Below are 17,565 nucleotides of genomic sequence, written 5' to 3' on the forward strand. Positions count from 1 at the left end.
TTTTCTACTTATTTGAAATGGGGACTTTATAGCACTTTATTTTATGTTAATACCCCATTTAATTAAAATGCTGCAGTAAATAGGTTTCATGTGAAGTAGAGATATAGTATGGGATGTCGTGTATAATAACTGACCATTGTTTTTTTCTACTTATTTAAATTGGGGTCTTTATAACACTTTGAAATATAATATTATACAATTTCTCCAAAACACTGCAGTAATAAGGTTTCATGTGAAGTCCACACATAGTATGGGATGTCCTGTGTAAGAACTGACCATTGTTTTTTTCTACTTATTTAAAATGCGGTCTTTATAGTATCTTATATTATGTTAATACCCCGTCTCTTTAAAATGCTGCAGTAAAAAGGTTTCATGTGAAGTACATATATAGTATGGGATGTCCCGTATAAGATCTGACCATTGTTTTTTTCTACTTATTTGAAATGGGGACTTTATAGCACTTTATTTTATGTTAATACCCCATTTCATTAAAATGCTGCAGTAAATAGGTTTCATGTGAAGTAGAGATATAGTATGGAATGTCGTGTATAATAACTGACCATTGTTTTTTTTCTACTTATTTAAATTGGGGTCTTTATAACACTTTGAAATATAATATTATACAATTTCTCCAAAACACTGCAGTAATAAGGTTTCATGTGAAGTACACATATAGTATGGTGTGTCCTGTATAAGAACTGACTATTCTTTTTTTCTACTTATTTGAAATGCGGTCTTTATAGCACTTTATATTAGGTTATTACCCCAATTCTCCAAAACAGTGCAGTAAAAAGTTTTTATGTGAAGTACACATAAAGTATGGGATGTCCTGAATAAGAACTGACCATTGTTTCTTTCTACTTATTGGAAATGGGGTCTTTATAGTACTTTATATTATGTTAATACCCCATTTCTCCAAAACAGTGCAGTAAGAAAGTTTCATGTCAAGTACATAGTATGGGATGTCCTATGTAAGAACTGACCATTGTTTTTTTCTACTTATTGGAAATGGGCTCTTTATAGCACTTTGTCATATGTTAATACCCTGTTTCCCAAAAACGCAGCAGTAAAAATGTTTCATGTGAAGTGCACTTATAGTATGGGATGTCCTGTATAAGAACTGACCATTGTTTTTTACTACTTATTTGAAATGGGCTCTTTATAGCACTTTATATTATGTTAATACCCCCTTTCTCCAAAATGCTGCAGTAAAAAGGTTTCATGTGAAGTACACATATAGTATGGTATGTCCTGTATAAGAACTGACCATTGTTTTTTTCTACTTATTTGAAATGCGGTCTTTATAGCACTTTATATTATGTTAAAACCCCCTTTCTCCAAAACGCTGCAGTAAATAGGTTTCATGTGAAGTACAGATATAGTATGGGATGTCCTTTATAAGAACTGACCATTGTCTTTTTCTACTTATTTGAAATGGGGTCTTTATAGCACTTTATATTAGGTTATTACCCCAATTCTCCAAAACAGTGCAGTAAAAAGTTTTTATGTGAAGTACACATAAAGTATGGGATGTCCTGAATAAGAACTGACCATTGTTTCTTTCTACTTATTGGAAATGGGGTCTTTATAGTACTTTATATTATGTTAATACCCCATTTCTCCAAAACAGTGCAGTAAGAAATTTTCATGTCAAGTACATAGTATGGGATGTCCTATGTAAGAACTGACCATTGTTTTTTTCTACTTATTGGAAATGGGCTCTTCATAGCACTTTATCATATGTTAATACCCTGTTTCCCAAAAACGCTGCAGTAAAAATGTTTCATGTGAAGTGCACATATAGTATGGGATGTCCTGTATAAGAACTGACCATTGTCTTTTTCTACTTATTTGAAATGGGGTCTTTATAGGACTTTATATTATATTAATACCCCCTTTCTCCAAAATGCTGTAGTAAAAAGGTTTCATGTGAAGTACACATATAGTATGGTATGTCCTGTATAAGAACTGACTATTCTTTTTTTCTACTTATATTAAATGCGGTCTTTATAGCACTTTATATTAGGATGTTACCCCAATTCTCCAAAACAGTGCAGTAAAAAGTTTTTTATGTGAAGTACACATAAAGTATGGGATGTCCTGAATAAGAACTGACCATTGTTTCTTTCTACTTATTGGAAATGGGGTCTTTATAGTACTTTATATTGTGTTAATACCCCATTTCTCCAAAACAGTGCAGTAAGAAAGTTTCATGTCAAGTACATAGTATGGGATGTCCTATGTAAGAACTGACCATTGTTTTTTTCTACTTATTGGAAATGGGCTCATTATAGCACTTTATCATTTGTTAATACCCTGTTTCCCAAAAACGCTGCAGTAAAAATGTTTCATGTGAAGTGCACATATAGTATGGGATGTCCTGTATAAGAACTGACCATTGTTTTTTTCTACTTATTTGAAATGGGGTCTTTATAGCACTTTATTTTATGTTAATACCCCCTTTCTCCAAAATGCTGCAGTAAAAATGTTTCATGTGAAGTGCACATATAGTATGGGATGTCCTGTATAAGAACTGACCATTGTTTTTTTCTACTTATTTGAAATGGGGTCTTTATAGCACTTTATTTTACGTTAATACCCCCTTTCTTCAAAATGCTGCAGTAAAAAGGTTTCATGTGAAGTACACATATAGCATGGTATGTCCTGTATAAGAACTGACCATTGTTTTTTTCTACTTATTTAAAATAGGGTCTTTATAGCACTTTATATTGGCTTAATACCCCGTTTCTCCAAAATGCTGCAGTAAAAAGGTTTCATGTGAAGTACATATATAGTAGGGTATGTCATGTATAAGAACTGACCATTGTTTTTTTCTACTTATTTAAAATAGGGTCTTTATAGCACTTTATATTGGCTTAATACCCCGTTTCTCCAAAATGCTGCAGTAAAAAGGTTTCATGTGAAGTACATATATAGTAGGGTATGTCATGTATAAGAACTGACCATTGTCTTTTTCTACTTATTTGAAATGGGGTCTTTATAGCACTTTATATTATGTTAATACCCCCTTTCTCCAAAATGCTGCAGTAAAAAGGTTTCATATGAAGTACACATATAGTATGGTATGTCCTGTATAAGAACTGACCATTGTTTTTTTATACTTATTTAAAACGGGGTCCTTATATTACTTTATACTATGTTAATTCCCCCGTGTCTTTAAAATGCTGCAGCAAAAAACTTTCATGTGAAGTACACACAGAGATAAGGGTGTCGTGTATAAGATCTGACCATTGTTTTTCTCTACTTATTTGAAAGGGGGACTTTATAGTACTTTTTTTCTATGTTAACACCCCGTTTCTCTAAAATGCTGCAGTAAAAAGGTTTCATGTGAAGTACATATATAGTATGGGATGTCCTGTATAAGAACCGACCATTGTTTTTTTTCTACTTATTTGAAATGGGGTTTTTATATCACTTTGTTGTGTTAATACCTCATCTCTCCAAAACAGTGCAGTAAGAAGGTTTCATGTAATGTACACTCATAGTATGGGATGTCCTGTACTAGAACTGACCATTGTTTTTTTCTACTTATTTGAAATGAGGTCTTTATAGCACTTTATATTATTTTAATACCCCATTTCTCCAAAATGCTGCAGTAAAAAAGTTTTATGTGAAGTACAGATATAGTATGGATGTCCTGTATAGGAACTGACCATTGTTTTTTTCTACTTATTTGAATTGGGGTCTTTAGAACACTTTGAAATATATTATATACAATTTCTCCAAAACACTGCAGTAAAAAGGTTTCATGTGAAGTACACATATAGTATGGGATGTCCTGTATAAGAACTGACCATAGATTTTTTCTACCAATTTAAAATGTGGTCTTTATAGTATTTTATATTATGTTAATACCCCGTTTCTTTAAAACGCTGCAGTAAAAACGCTTCATGTGAAGTACATATATAGTATGGTATGTCCTGTATAAGTACTTTCCATTGTTTTTTTTCTACTTATTAGAAATGGGGTTTTTATATCACTTTATAATAGGTTAATACCCAGTTTCTCCAAAACGCTGCAGTAAAAAAAGATTTCATGTGAAGTACACATATAGTATGGGATGTCCTGAATAAGAACTGACCATTGTTTCTTTCTTCTTAATCGAAATGGGGTCTTTATAACACTTTATATTTTGTTAATGTCCCACTTCTCCAGATTGCTGGAGTAAGAAGTGTTTACATGTAGTATGCATATTGTATGTGATGTTCTGTACAGGAACTGATCATTGTTTTTTGTCTATTTATTGAAAATTGAGTCTTCATAACACTTTGAGTAATGTTAATGCCCAATTTCTCCAAAACGCTGCAGTAACAAGTCTTTATATGAGGTTTAGTATGGGATGTCCTGTATAAGACCTGACTATTGTTTTTTTTTTCTACATCTTTTAAATGAGCATTTTTTTTTCCAAATTGCTGCAGTAAAAAGGATTCATATGTTGTATATATGCATATAGCATGAGACATCTAGTATCAGACCTGATCAGTCTTTTATTTAACTTATGTCAAACAATGTATTTATAACACTTTAAAGACTTTATAGCTCAATAATAGCAAATTTCTCCAAAATGCTGCAGTAAGTTATTATGAGGTATGCATATAATATTGGATGTCCTGTCCATAGTTTTCTTCTGTTAACTTAAATGAGGTCTTTCACATGAGGTATGCATGTACATCCTGTATCAGAACCAAACTTTGTTTTTTTCTACTTATTTCTTTATAGCACTTTAAAGTGTGTTAATGGTACATTTCTCCAAAATGCTGCAGTAAAACAGGCTTCATATAATGTATGCTTAGTATTTGACTTCCTGCATCAGATCTTATTGTTGTTCTATTCTACTTATAACAAATAATAAGGTCTTTACAGTCATCTAAAGTGTAATAATGCCCCATATCCCATATACTGAAAGAAGCATACAAAATCCCCTTTAAATAAAACCAACATATATTTATAACTTAAACAATGTTTTGTTGGACTACTTTATGATTGTTTTCACTTTCTGAGGTTAGCCACGTTGTATAAAATTGCATTTAACCTTAATTGCAATGTACTGTAGTTGGCTAGGAGAAGTAGAAACGCATTCTGTGTATTTAGAAATCGTATATTTATTCTGTCCGTTTGATCTGCTATAAAATCATTTGAAGCAAAAAGATAAACTTGAGGAAATTAAAGGTAAGCCCAGAAACCAATTTCTTTAAATAACAACAGTCAAAAAAGCTAATAAATTGTTTAATAAAGCATACGTGGGAGGAAAGGGGGATAAACTTATATTTCGTTGTCATCTCTCTGTTCTGGGCGAAATGGGTGCTCTGTGGAGCGCTCTCTGTGTGGCTGCTGACATTACCGTAATGACAATAATACGCGCGCACCGAAATATAAAGCGCGGCTGGCTTGACTGTGTTTTTCCGAACCGCGGCTGGCTTGACCGCAGTAAAAAATGGGCGGAGAGGAAAGTTCAACGTGTTCAATCCGCTCTGCTGTCGCGCGCACAGACTGATGCTGATATGAACACGCGCACGAGCGCTAAGCTAATGACAGCGCGTGGCCGCGACTTTCATTTACTGTATCCATACGAATAAAGCATAATTTAAAATGAGCAGCTGAATCATTTCGGATAGCTTGAATGTATTTGTCCAGCACTTGCGCAGTTTGTCCCAAGCCTGGCGAAAAAATGGGGTAAAAAAGCTGGCGATGTGGAATGGCTGCGCACACAGAGCGCAGGCCGAAGTAATCAATAGAGTTTACAAGAGACTTTCTGTTGTTGTGTTCGATGGACTGTTTTATTCAGATACAAAAGTTATTACGGTAAAATAAACCGTTTAGAAAATTGCACATTGCAGTTATGGCTCTGTCGAAATGTTCAAGACTCTCAGGCTTCACACTGGGCAGATTTGAGTTTGTATTTATTCCAGGTCTCTGCTGACTGCGAGCTTTCGCCGTTCGCGGGTCACCGGACTACACGCGGTGTCTCCTTCGTACTGTCCCTCCTCTCACGGCGAGCCTTGTGAACAGCACAGGCTCTGAATGCTAAAACAAGACAAACGTTGAGATTTCCGCGAGACTTCCACCCCAAAAGCTCCACATGCAGTCTTTCCACGTCGCGTTGCTGGCGAGCACTTGTGTTGATTCACAGATCAATACAACACAGCGAGCCGTTTCCGCAGAGGACAATTTCTTGTCTTTAACACTCCCGCGGAAAAACTAGTTGAAAAAGAATGGAAAAATATTTTGTTTGTCCCCACGCTGGCTGTAGCAAGTGCAGTGACATATCCACTCTCTCCAAGGATCTTCTTTTCTGTCTTTGCGCCAGTAAACAAGAGCTGTGAGAAGCAGCGCGGACACACGCGAAACACGGACTGGAGTGCCGGAGCGAGAGCGAGCACTCAGATCTACTACAGGTCTGACTGCTGCTTAGTGCTAAATACTTGCCCTTTTGTGGGAATTGAGACGTTGAGCTTTTGGCTGATAATATTGTGATGTTGATCAAATACTTTTGAAGTTTTTTTTTCGTTAGGGAGTGTGCTCTATTTATTTATGTATTTATTTATTTATTTATTTAATTATTTGTCTGTCTTATCGTCTATTTATTTATTTATTTTTAGTTCTTTTTTCCTGCATTTTTAATTTATATTTGTTATTTAAAGTTTGTTGTAATAAATTAATAATTATTCACCTATTTAGACCTATTTTTGGAATTGTAATAAGATTTTTTCACTATTGTTTGCTTGGTATTTTGCGTGTTCTTTAAAGAATAATAAAAATATAAATATTTAAAAGTTGTGTGCTTAGCTTAGAATGAGAATGAAGGAAATGCATTGACCTAAATAATAATGGCTTTCATTAGCGGTACTTTGAGAGTCAAAAAAACAGCTGCAGGCAAGGCAAAATGAATACCCATGGCTTCCCTTGATTCATTCATATGGAGCAAAACAGTCAGTCTGTGCAATTCACCACTAACTGAACATTTGCAAATCTTAATTCCTTTAATCCACATCCTCAGTAAATGGCTTTATTGCATTCACAACAATCTAGAGAGAGAGAGAGAGAGAGATTTATGGGGAAACTCACACATGAGCTGATGCTGTTTACAGATTTACATATATACATACATATATATTCAATTCCTGTCTATTTCTCTAGCACTTTTACAATGGAGATTGTGTCAAAGCAAGTTAACATAGGAGTTCTAGTAAACTGAAACTGTGTCAGTTCAATATATAGGTTGCAGCATTCAGAATATTACGTAAAGGAACCATTTTCATGAACAATACAGTATGCATGCTGCCACTCTGTAGTAAACAAAGAGAGTTAGCTCGTGTGTTAGTTTGTGCCTGGGCATTTATTATGACAGGAATCTACAAGTAAATATTTCATTCATTCATTTTATTTTTTGGCTTAGTCCCGGGTCGCCACAGGGGAATGAACCGCCAACTTATCCAGCATATGTTGTACACAGCCGATGCCCTTCCAGCTATAACCCATCACTGAGAAACACCCATACACTTCCAGTTAATATTTCTTTAAACAATATTAAGTTTCTTGCATAGACTGTTCATTTAGCTTCTTAAGATCTCAGAGTCTCATCTCAAGCCATGGATAATAATTTTGTTTTTGCCTTTATGTTGTTGTTGTTGTTGAAGTTTTTTGACTTACAGAATGCCAGTAGTTGCTGACTTTTATGAAACAATTAGGATCAGATCTGCTAATTTTATCTTCTATATGTCACAAACATCTTGAATGTCCTGAGGGTGAGTACATTAACACCAAATGTTCATTTTTAAGGGGGTGAACTATTGCTTTATCTGCGCCTTGATTACCATAGTAAATGTATATAGTACGGAAAAACATAATGCACAGACATACACAAAAATGATGTTTGCTGTTAGCTCAAACTACTTTTTTGAAATGAGCTGAAACAACATAATTCTTGAGGGTTTTCCTGAGGACAACCTAATTGTTTTATGTTCAATCCACTTAAATTTGTAAAAACTAATAAGTTAGCTTAATTCTTAATTCTTTCATGGCCTGGTCTCCATGCCATGGTGTTTGCATGGGTTTACTCTGGGTGCTCCGGTTTCCCCCATAATCCAAAAGACATGCGAGAGTGTATGGGTGTTTCCCAGTAATGGGTTGCAGCTGGAAGGGCATTCGCTATGTAAAACATATGCCGGATTAGTTGGTGATTCATTCCACTGTGGTGACCCCCGACAAATAGGTGACTAAGATAAAGGATAATGAATGAAAGGATGATTTCCTTCATGTTGCCACAACACAAATTGATTGTGTGTAACCCAGCATTTTTAACAGTGTATATACAAAGAAATATACAGTTCATTTCATATTAATATGTCTTATTAAAGGCATATGCATTATTTAGCTACTTCAAACTTGTTAAATCCACAACACATCCATATACTGTGTAATTTAATGATAGGTACAAAGAGTACTGAGCTCAATCTACTTGATTGATTGATTTCAGTGGATGGCCTGCGGCTTCTTTAATCTCACATAATAAAATCATTTCGGCTCAAATCAATATTTCATGTCCATTTGCTATTGAATTTGGTAAGTGTGATAATGCACTGCCAGCTGGTTATTTTCACAAAATGATGACAGTTTGCTTCACGTTCATTGTGGTTATTTTGCCATACTGAAACATTGTCTTCACTTTTTATTTTAAATGTCATCCTCACCATTTTCTACTCTTAAGTTAACTTAATAGTTTTTACAAATTTAAGTGGATTGAACAAAACAATTAAGTTGTCTGAAAAAAACTCAAGAATTGAGCTGATTCAGCTCATTTTAAACCCGTAGTTTGAATGTTGTACTGTTGAAAGAGATTAATCTAGTTTCTTTAATATAACATGAGTTTGTTACATTCAACGCTTATATTAAACAGCCTCCACAATCACCAATATAGCACCATTGGGATGTGCTGAAACGAGATTTGCATCATGAACATACAGCCGACAAACATGGAGCAAAATATTTAAGGACAATTTCCTGTGCCATATATAAAACGTTATTAGAAGCTCACAGATACGGTAGCAGCAGTTTTCATGTTGGGTGTGGATGGCCTAGGAGAAAATCTTTGAAAGGAAAAAAAGGGGAAATATAAGTTTGAGCATACTTGTGTTGATTGCTGAACTTGTGAGCCTCTAAGATGGAAAGAGATCACCACAAAAAAACTGTGTGGACTGTGTCAATAAACATACACATCCTGGCCATCAGTGAGAACTGTGTTGGTAAGAAACAGAACCGTGTTGTACAAGGTGATAAATATGTTTATGCTGCTGCACATTCCTTATGGCTCAGAAAAGTTGTCTAACAAGACTAGGGTATATTCCGGGTTTAGTAGAGGTTAAAGTCATTCAACAGCACTGAAAAAAAAGATTATTACAACAACATACGATTTTGATTTCTGTTTGAACAAGTTGATGATTGAAACACTTATTGTGAATGGGGCTGATCCCTAAATGTGAATAAACTGTTTCTAAAATATACCCAGCAGTAGGGCTCTGCAATATGGCCAAAATGCAGTCTTGATCCTTGTTTTCCATATTGATTGATAATAATATATATTTTGAAATCAGATGTTAATGCTTTTAGATTTAAAAGAGTATCCCAACAATGACTGAAGCCACAAAAATTAGAGCGTCCAATCAACGGCATAACATATTTTCGATCGATACATTTTTGGTGGCCGAACATGATTGGGTTTTAGATCAATACAGAATAAAAAAGTCCAGCGCTTATCCTTATTATTGATATAAATTTTATTGCGATTCAATATAATCTTGTTTATTGGCCCAACCCTAGTCAGCAGGCACAGGACGTCAACATGATTTTATATTGACTTTGTACCCCAATATCATGGGGATGCTGCATTTTGTTTGGAAATGAAAATTGGCTTGACGTCAGAACCCAACATCAAAAACCTAAAATGTCCAACATCAAACCTAAAATCAACCAAATATCAACATCTTTTCATGTTACAGTTTTACTTTGTGTGGAAGTTACTACTATGACATTTATTAGACTGGATTTTGGTTGCCATATCTGACAATTAAAATTATTAGATGTCAATATGATGTTGGTTTAAGATGTTGGCTTTCCAACATAACCTAAAATTAACCAAAAATAAACATTATTTGACTTCGTTATTAATAGGTCAAAATTCACTGTCCTTAGTAGTAGTAGTAGTATTAAAACTTAGGTAATTTATTATGGGCATTGCCATATTGCTGCAGACATTCACTAAAAACAAGCAATAAAAACAATACAAAATACAACAGTTACAAAATTTATAATGCTAATTAAGATAGACTCTTGTTAAATAAACCCACTGAAACAGGTATAAGAAAAGGATTTTTTATAATGGTTTAACCTACACTTTGAGACTATATCTGCTACCAGAGGGAAGCAGTTCGTAATGTGGAAATAAAAATTGAGTTGGATCATTCACAATCCTTTCCACCTGATTGAGGACACAGTTCTCACATAAGACTTGAGGATTAAAATATTCATTGTGCCCAACAATTTTCCATGCTGTCTTTAAGAGATGCAATAATTTAGATTTACACTGAACAGATAGGTTGCCAAACCACACTGTGATACCATATCTAACAATGCTTTCGAGTACTGCTTTAAAAACAACATCATGAGTTCCTTGTTAACTCCAAAAAGAAGCAACCTCCGTAAAAAAAAATACAACCTCTGGTGTAAACGAGAACAAACCCACTCAATGTGTGTTTTCCACATGAAAGAACAGTTGATGTAAATGCCCAAGTACTTATAGGTTTCTGACTGAGTAAGAGGATGGTCATGTACAACCACTTGACGATGGTCACCTATACATTTTGGGTCAAATACCATCTCTTCTGTTTTCTTAGTATTTATTTTTAGCCTATTTCTATCACACCACTCAACGAACTGACTAATTTCTGACTGATAGATAACACCAATATCATCATTCTCATAAAGTAAGCAGTATGGCTGTGTAATCGGAATATTTAAAAATAAAGTTCTGTGAATGCTTACTTGAACATTCATTTGTAAAAAGTGTAAAAAGAATAGGTGAACTGACACAGCCTTGTGGAACAGCCTTAGACACTGGTTAAAGATTGAATTTTGGTTACCTGAGGTCACAACCTAAATCTAACCTAATATTAAAGACCTCCTAGTATGGCTTTTAGAAAATGACCTTCCATGCAGTGTGCAATGTGCCTCTAAGTGAATGAAAACATCCAGCTGAGGGGATAAAAGTATAGATTTTTCAAAATAAAAGACTTAACTTAGAGTCGTTAAAATGTTTTGTTATTCATCCAGATCTTTTGCCTGTTTGTATCAGCTTTAACACAAAACAATACAATATATGTTATGTGCCGGATCCAGTTAATCATGAAGATGAGTGAACATTAATGAGTGAACCTTCTAGTGATTTATGCAATAATCTTCCCTGCAACGGGAGACACGTCGGCCGTTTGTTAAAGGAAGGATCAGAAAAGACTATTGATGTATGGGACTTTGTTAGAGCTTGACAGGAACTTTACAGTACACAATTCATGGACCAGTTTCTTCCTCCATTTCACAAGAGTAAGTAACTTAAGTGCGATTAAAATGGTTGCCTCCTTGTTTTCTCTAGCTTGCAAAATATGCATTTAATTGTGTTTTGTTACTTGTAACTTGACAACTTCAACAATGTTGATACACTGTGGTGGGCATTTCTCTATATCTCGCGCTGAACGCAGTCGACTAACTGCAACAGACTGGGTCATTGGACCAATCAGCACAGATTAGCATTGTGCTAAGGATGGGTTGGGATCGCTGAACAAATCATATGGGAGTCGTTTGGATGGTTATGTAAAAATAAATGCATATTATAAGACAATGAAAGTGTTTTTGACCTTGCATGCAAATGAGTTGTTGGAGAGCACAAAAACCATTACATGACCTTTTTAACGCAAAATAGGGTCTCTTTAACATCTTATGACCTTGCTGATTAGGCATAAACAATTAAACAAAGCTGTTACCATTATAACATAAGACTATAAAGAAATGGGAGGACAGGAACACTTTAAAGCTAACAACAGACACTTTCAACAGAATAAATAATTTAGGTAAATGTATCAAGTGATAAATTTGACATTTCTGCTTTTAAGTCCAAAGATTTGCATTCATTGCAAGTGCCTCCTCATAATTTTATTTGTATAAAATGTTTATAGTATTATTGTTATTTTGTATGGTAATCAACATTACAGCACAAATGCTTCCAGTTGAAACTAAATTGTATTTCATCTGCAACATTTTCCTTTAACGTATGCACTTATTACACAAAACTAGTTTTGTTCATTTTTAGTTGATTCTGTCATAAAAGATCTGTTTCCATCTGTGTGTGTGTACACTGCTACAGGCAATGTCTAAAACACACAGCACTATATGCGGCCTGACTGATGTCTTCCCTTCCTGATGAGGGAGAGGAGGAGGCACAATAACATCCCCAATCCCTCTTGTCCTACAACCTGTTTACATCCTCTGTTCTCAGAAACGACACCATTATGTGTGGGAACACCACGTTAAACCCTTCCAAATGTCAGGTACACTGAGGGAAAACAACTGTCTTCGTCACCGCTCCAAGTGAAAAGAGACACCAACGCCCATGCAGTGCATAAAATGCATAAAAGCTTTTAGAAATTTGTCACAGAGAGAAAAAAAATAATGGACTGAAATTGAAATGATTCATCTGATGCAGACAAAAACCAACATAAAAAGCTGATGCTGTTTTGCTCAGAGTGCTGTCTATAGTAAAGACAACCACATTCTGTTTTAAATATTAATAAAAAAAAATGCAGGTTTAGTTTACCTGAAATTCGATCTATCTATCTATCTATCTATCTATCTATCTATCTATCTATCTATCTATCTATCTATCTATCTATCTATCTATCTATCTATCTATCTATCTATCTATCTATCTATCTATCTATCTATCTATCTATCTATCTATCTATCTATCTATCTATCTATCTATCTATCTATCTATCTATCTATCTATCTCTCTCTCTCTCTCTCTCTCTCTCTCTATCTCTCTCTCTCTCTCTCTCTCTCTCTCTCTCCCTCCCTCCCTCCCTCCCTCCCTCCGTCCGTCCGACCGACCGACCGACCGACCGTCCGACCGACCGACCGACCGACCGACCGACCGTCCAGCCTGATATACATATTGGTGGCGATGTGACTAATTTGTATACTTCATAAGATTTCATTTTTAAATAGTATGCCCCCTCAACCTGGACCGTACATGGGGACGAACAAATCATACTGAAATGTATGAATGACATCAAACATTTTTATATCAATTAGACACTAAAGTAAAATAGGCATGAGATTATGTTACAGCCATCCATCTGTCTAACCAATAAACCATCCATCCGTCCGTCAGTCCATTCATCTGTACACGATTCATTCGGCTGTACACCATCCATCATTCATCCATCAACCCTTCCATCAATCTATTCATCTAACCATCTGTCCATCATCCATTCATCCGTCCCCCATCCATCAGTTCAACCATCCGTCATCCATCCATCCATCCTTCCATCTATCTATTCATCCATCCATCTGTCCAACATCCATCCATCCATTCCCTCTGTCCAACCAACCATCCATCCATCCATCCGTCCGTCCATTCATCTGTACACCATCCATTTGTCCAACCATCTGTCCGTCCATTCTTCCATCCATCCATTTAGTCATCTGTCCACCATCCATCCATCGATCCGTCCATCAATCTATTCATCCATCCATCCATTCATCGGTTTACAATCCATTCATCCATTCCTCCAACCATCTGTCCATCCATTCATGGATCCATCCATCTATCTCTCCACCATTCATCCTTCCATCCATTCTATCTGTCCATCCATCCATCTGTTCAAACAACTATCTATCCTTTTATCCGTCCGTCTATCCAATTATCTGTTAACCATACTTTCATCTTTTCAACCTTCCATTTGTCCAACTATCCATCCGTCCATCCATCTATCCCTACACCATCCATCCTTCTTCCCATTCCATCCGTCCATTCATTCATCCATCCATTCATCTGTTCATCCAACTACCCATCCTTTCCATGCATCCAGCCATGTCTCCATCAATTTATCCACCTGTCCACCAACCATTCTGTGTTCATACAATAATCCAAAATCTTACAATAAATAAATGAATATATGATTCCAGATATACAACTGTTAGACACGGCTGTTTGCTGGTCTGTGCTTCTTGCCATCAGAGTAGTCTGATCGGATTTAATACCATAATTTCCTCTCAAATTACTCCTACGCTTTTCCAAACATTTATATTAGGAGTAAATTTGCATGAATGGGATAAATATTGAGGATAAATGGCTAAAGCTGAATAACTGCTTTTTACAATATTTGGTGTCACCATGACTACATACTTTAAAATAGGACAGTGTATTTATTCCTTCCTGAGGTCTGCTGGATTAGTTGAATGGTGCTGGAACTGCACAGCATAGGTAAAAATAAAATAATTTAAAAACACGACAATTTCAGAGATGAGCTAAAAATGAAGACAAAATGCAGGATGTTTTTCGCCTCTGGTCACTTGTTATTGCAAAGAACACAGGATATGTGCTATTAATTGCTTTATTAAATTTGCTGCCCTTCCATTCCATTTTGGATTAAAAAGGAACATGAAGCATTATCCAAATTATATGTGAATGATTTTTTCTATTTTTATTGCAAATTGAAATGATGTCGGGAGCTTCTCACATCCGACATCGGATCTTTCTGTTTTGCAGTGGGAATAAAGTCTCTCAGATCCTCTCAATTAATACATGGCTAATACAGTAATATAACAGACTCACTTAACATCTTTTAAGGATTAGTTATGACAGACTAAAGATTAAAAGACTTGTGGGATCAATAAAAGGCTTTTTGTACTTTTGGAGTCAATTGGGAAGTAGTCACTGCAGGCATATGATCAAATTAGGGCTGTCAATTTAGTGTTTATTTAATAAAATAATTAAAAATGACCTCAATAAAATGACATTGCACTCATATCAGATGATTGCGGAGGAATATATGTAGCAAACTGTACGGGGAATGCCTATAAAAAGCAGTAATAAGCTCCTAAAATTCAAGATACTGAGGTAAAATGCTTTCTAAGAGTATTCGTCTACTTTTATCATATGATATAGTAAAGCAATATCACATAAACAAAGAGATTGTTATTGCTTTTTGTACCCTACACAGGAATATTCTGATTTTAAACACAATGTTATCTGCTTTGCATAGTTTTGCCAACAGTAATATTACAGACCACGCCACAGAAGAATTGCTGTGCCTCTCAGATCAACATACAGTAAATCTGCTTTCAACAAATCCATAATTCAACATGCCAATCATGTACAGAGAATCATTGTTCAACAAATCAGTCATTTGAAAGAATAGATTGATTAAGTGTCAACGGATTACTTATTAGATATTCACCGCTGCCTCCTGGCAGTTATTTTAAATAGTTTTATTTCATTACATTTTTAAAATAAATATCTGAAATAATTGCATGTTTTTATATTAAAAATATTACATAATCATTTGCTCACCTTACTGTCTTTCAAACCCGTATCCTTTCAAATCCTTGCTTTAGAGGAATATAAAATGTGTATTGAAGCTGAAATAAAATGAAAATATGTTTAAGAGATGGAATATTTTTTATGCAAATATATCTAAATGTAAATGTAACTTCTTAAAGAAAAAGCTTGGCCATAGCCTAACAGCTTTCTCAAGTCTCTTTATGTACACAACATGACAAAAGTCTTGTCGTCGATCTCAGTTGCAAGAGCAACAAACAAAACTTGACTTCTAGGCTATCATTTGGAGAAATGAAGGTAGATGAACTCTGGGACTCCTGCAAGAACGTTTTCATTGCCATTCTAGACGACTCCAGATGAAGTTATTTGAGTCATTGCTGAGATGTATGGATGGTCATGGGAGTCATACACAATATTAATTCTTTTTCCACTGCACAATGACTTTATATTCTATACTGAACATTACTGCTGTTAAGTGACAAAACTTTTGTCTAAGCAAAGTCAGACCTTTCTGTCCTAATTAAATCATTAAAAATCAAGGCATGATCATATTTTATTGTGGTAAAATAATCATAATCTAGAGGCCTTTGCCTTTCATATAAGCTACTTATGAAACCAAATAATCAACTAGAAGTCAAGTTATTATTTGTTGTTCCTAAAACTTGGATAGGCATTGAGAATCTTGTCAAGGGGTGTTGTGTCAAACACATGGCCCCGGTGATTATATTACAAACCCAAGAGCCCCTTTTATTTGTTGCCACACCACAGTATCTTCCATCACCAAAAACTGTACAGTATCATATTATTAACTATTTTATTTAAATTTTACATATGATTATTATTTTATTTATATTTTATAAAAACACAAGCAAAAAAGTAACGCATTAATCACATAAATGTGTTAACTCTTAACATACGATTCAATCAGGTTGCCAAATCATAAAAAAATATATGCAAATAATAAATACTTCAAATGAATACTACAATAAATACCATATATAAAAAAACTGTTCTTTCAAACTTTAACTAAGCAGAAATCCTTAAATATATCTTTAAAACCAAGCTTTTAATTTTCAAAAATGTCAAATACAGCAGGCTATACTGTAGCAGCATTTCCCCTGTAGACTGATCAGATATGTTTGAAGATGAGCCTGCACCCAATATTTAATTATTTCACCATTACTGCCATTTCTATCTAAAATAGCCATAGTTCTTGCGACTGACAACTGTGTGTGCAGTAGACTTCAGTAGATTTCATTTGGTTGCGCGCTGTCTCGGTTATATTATACGGAAAGGACTGTGTGGGCGAGAAAGCGAATCAGTTGTGAGTTCACTCAGCATGATTCCGCCTGTCCTGGCATCCCTTACTGCAAGTTAATCAATAACAAAGACAGTTTCAATAGTAATTTTTGTTCAACAAGTAGCTTTAATCAGGGAGTTCCCATGTATTTAATAGAGCCAGAATACAGAACATTACTGGAAAAAAGAGACATCTGGTCACCCTTTTTGGGGGCTAAACACCACACCAGCAAGCTGAACAGAATACTTCACTTTATCAACATGGAAAATCATAATGCAAACAGGCATTTCTTTGCATCATGATGCAAATTAATTGACCAGCAAATTAAAGCACCTCTCCTTTCTTCTGTCATAAATTATTACTGGCAGCAGACTTTACTAACAATTCCTATTCTTCTGGACCTGAGTACAGCCTTTGACATGGTTTCGCACAAGGTACTTTTGAATACTTGGTACTTGGCCGCACAAGGTACTTTGAAAAGGCTTGCGTCTGTAGGGATCTCTGTTACCCCTTTTTTAATGTTTAAGTCCTATCTTGCAGAATGTACTTAGTTTGTCCAAAATAAGGATTGTAATTTGAGATTGCAGCATGTGACTACTGGTGTCCTACAAGGCTCCACACTGGGTCTACTCCTGCT

The 17,565-nt window shown here is 35.1% G+C and overlaps 1 protein-coding gene across 10 annotated transcripts in view; it reads right to left on the reverse strand.

The window, feature by feature from the left end:
- Positions 1-17,565, reverse strand: part of insra (insulin receptor a) — a 141,512-nt gene that overhangs the window by 106,759 nt on the left and 17,188 nt on the right. For 2 of the 10 annotated variants that reach the window (XM_087238770.1, XM_087238768.1), the window contains exon 1: positions 5,462-6,315. The exons of 5 other annotated variants lie outside the window; for them this stretch is intronic. The gene's annotated coding sequence lies outside the window, so the exon portion shown is untranslated. 10 annotated transcript variants of the gene reach the window in all.

The sequence above is a fragment of the Danio rerio genome, chromosome 2, assembly GCF_052040795.2.
Source record: "Danio rerio strain M-AB ecotype USA chromosome 2, GRCz13ab, whole genome shotgun sequence".
Classification (NCBI taxonomy): domain Eukaryota; kingdom Metazoa; phylum Chordata; class Actinopteri; order Cypriniformes; family Danionidae; genus Danio; species Danio rerio.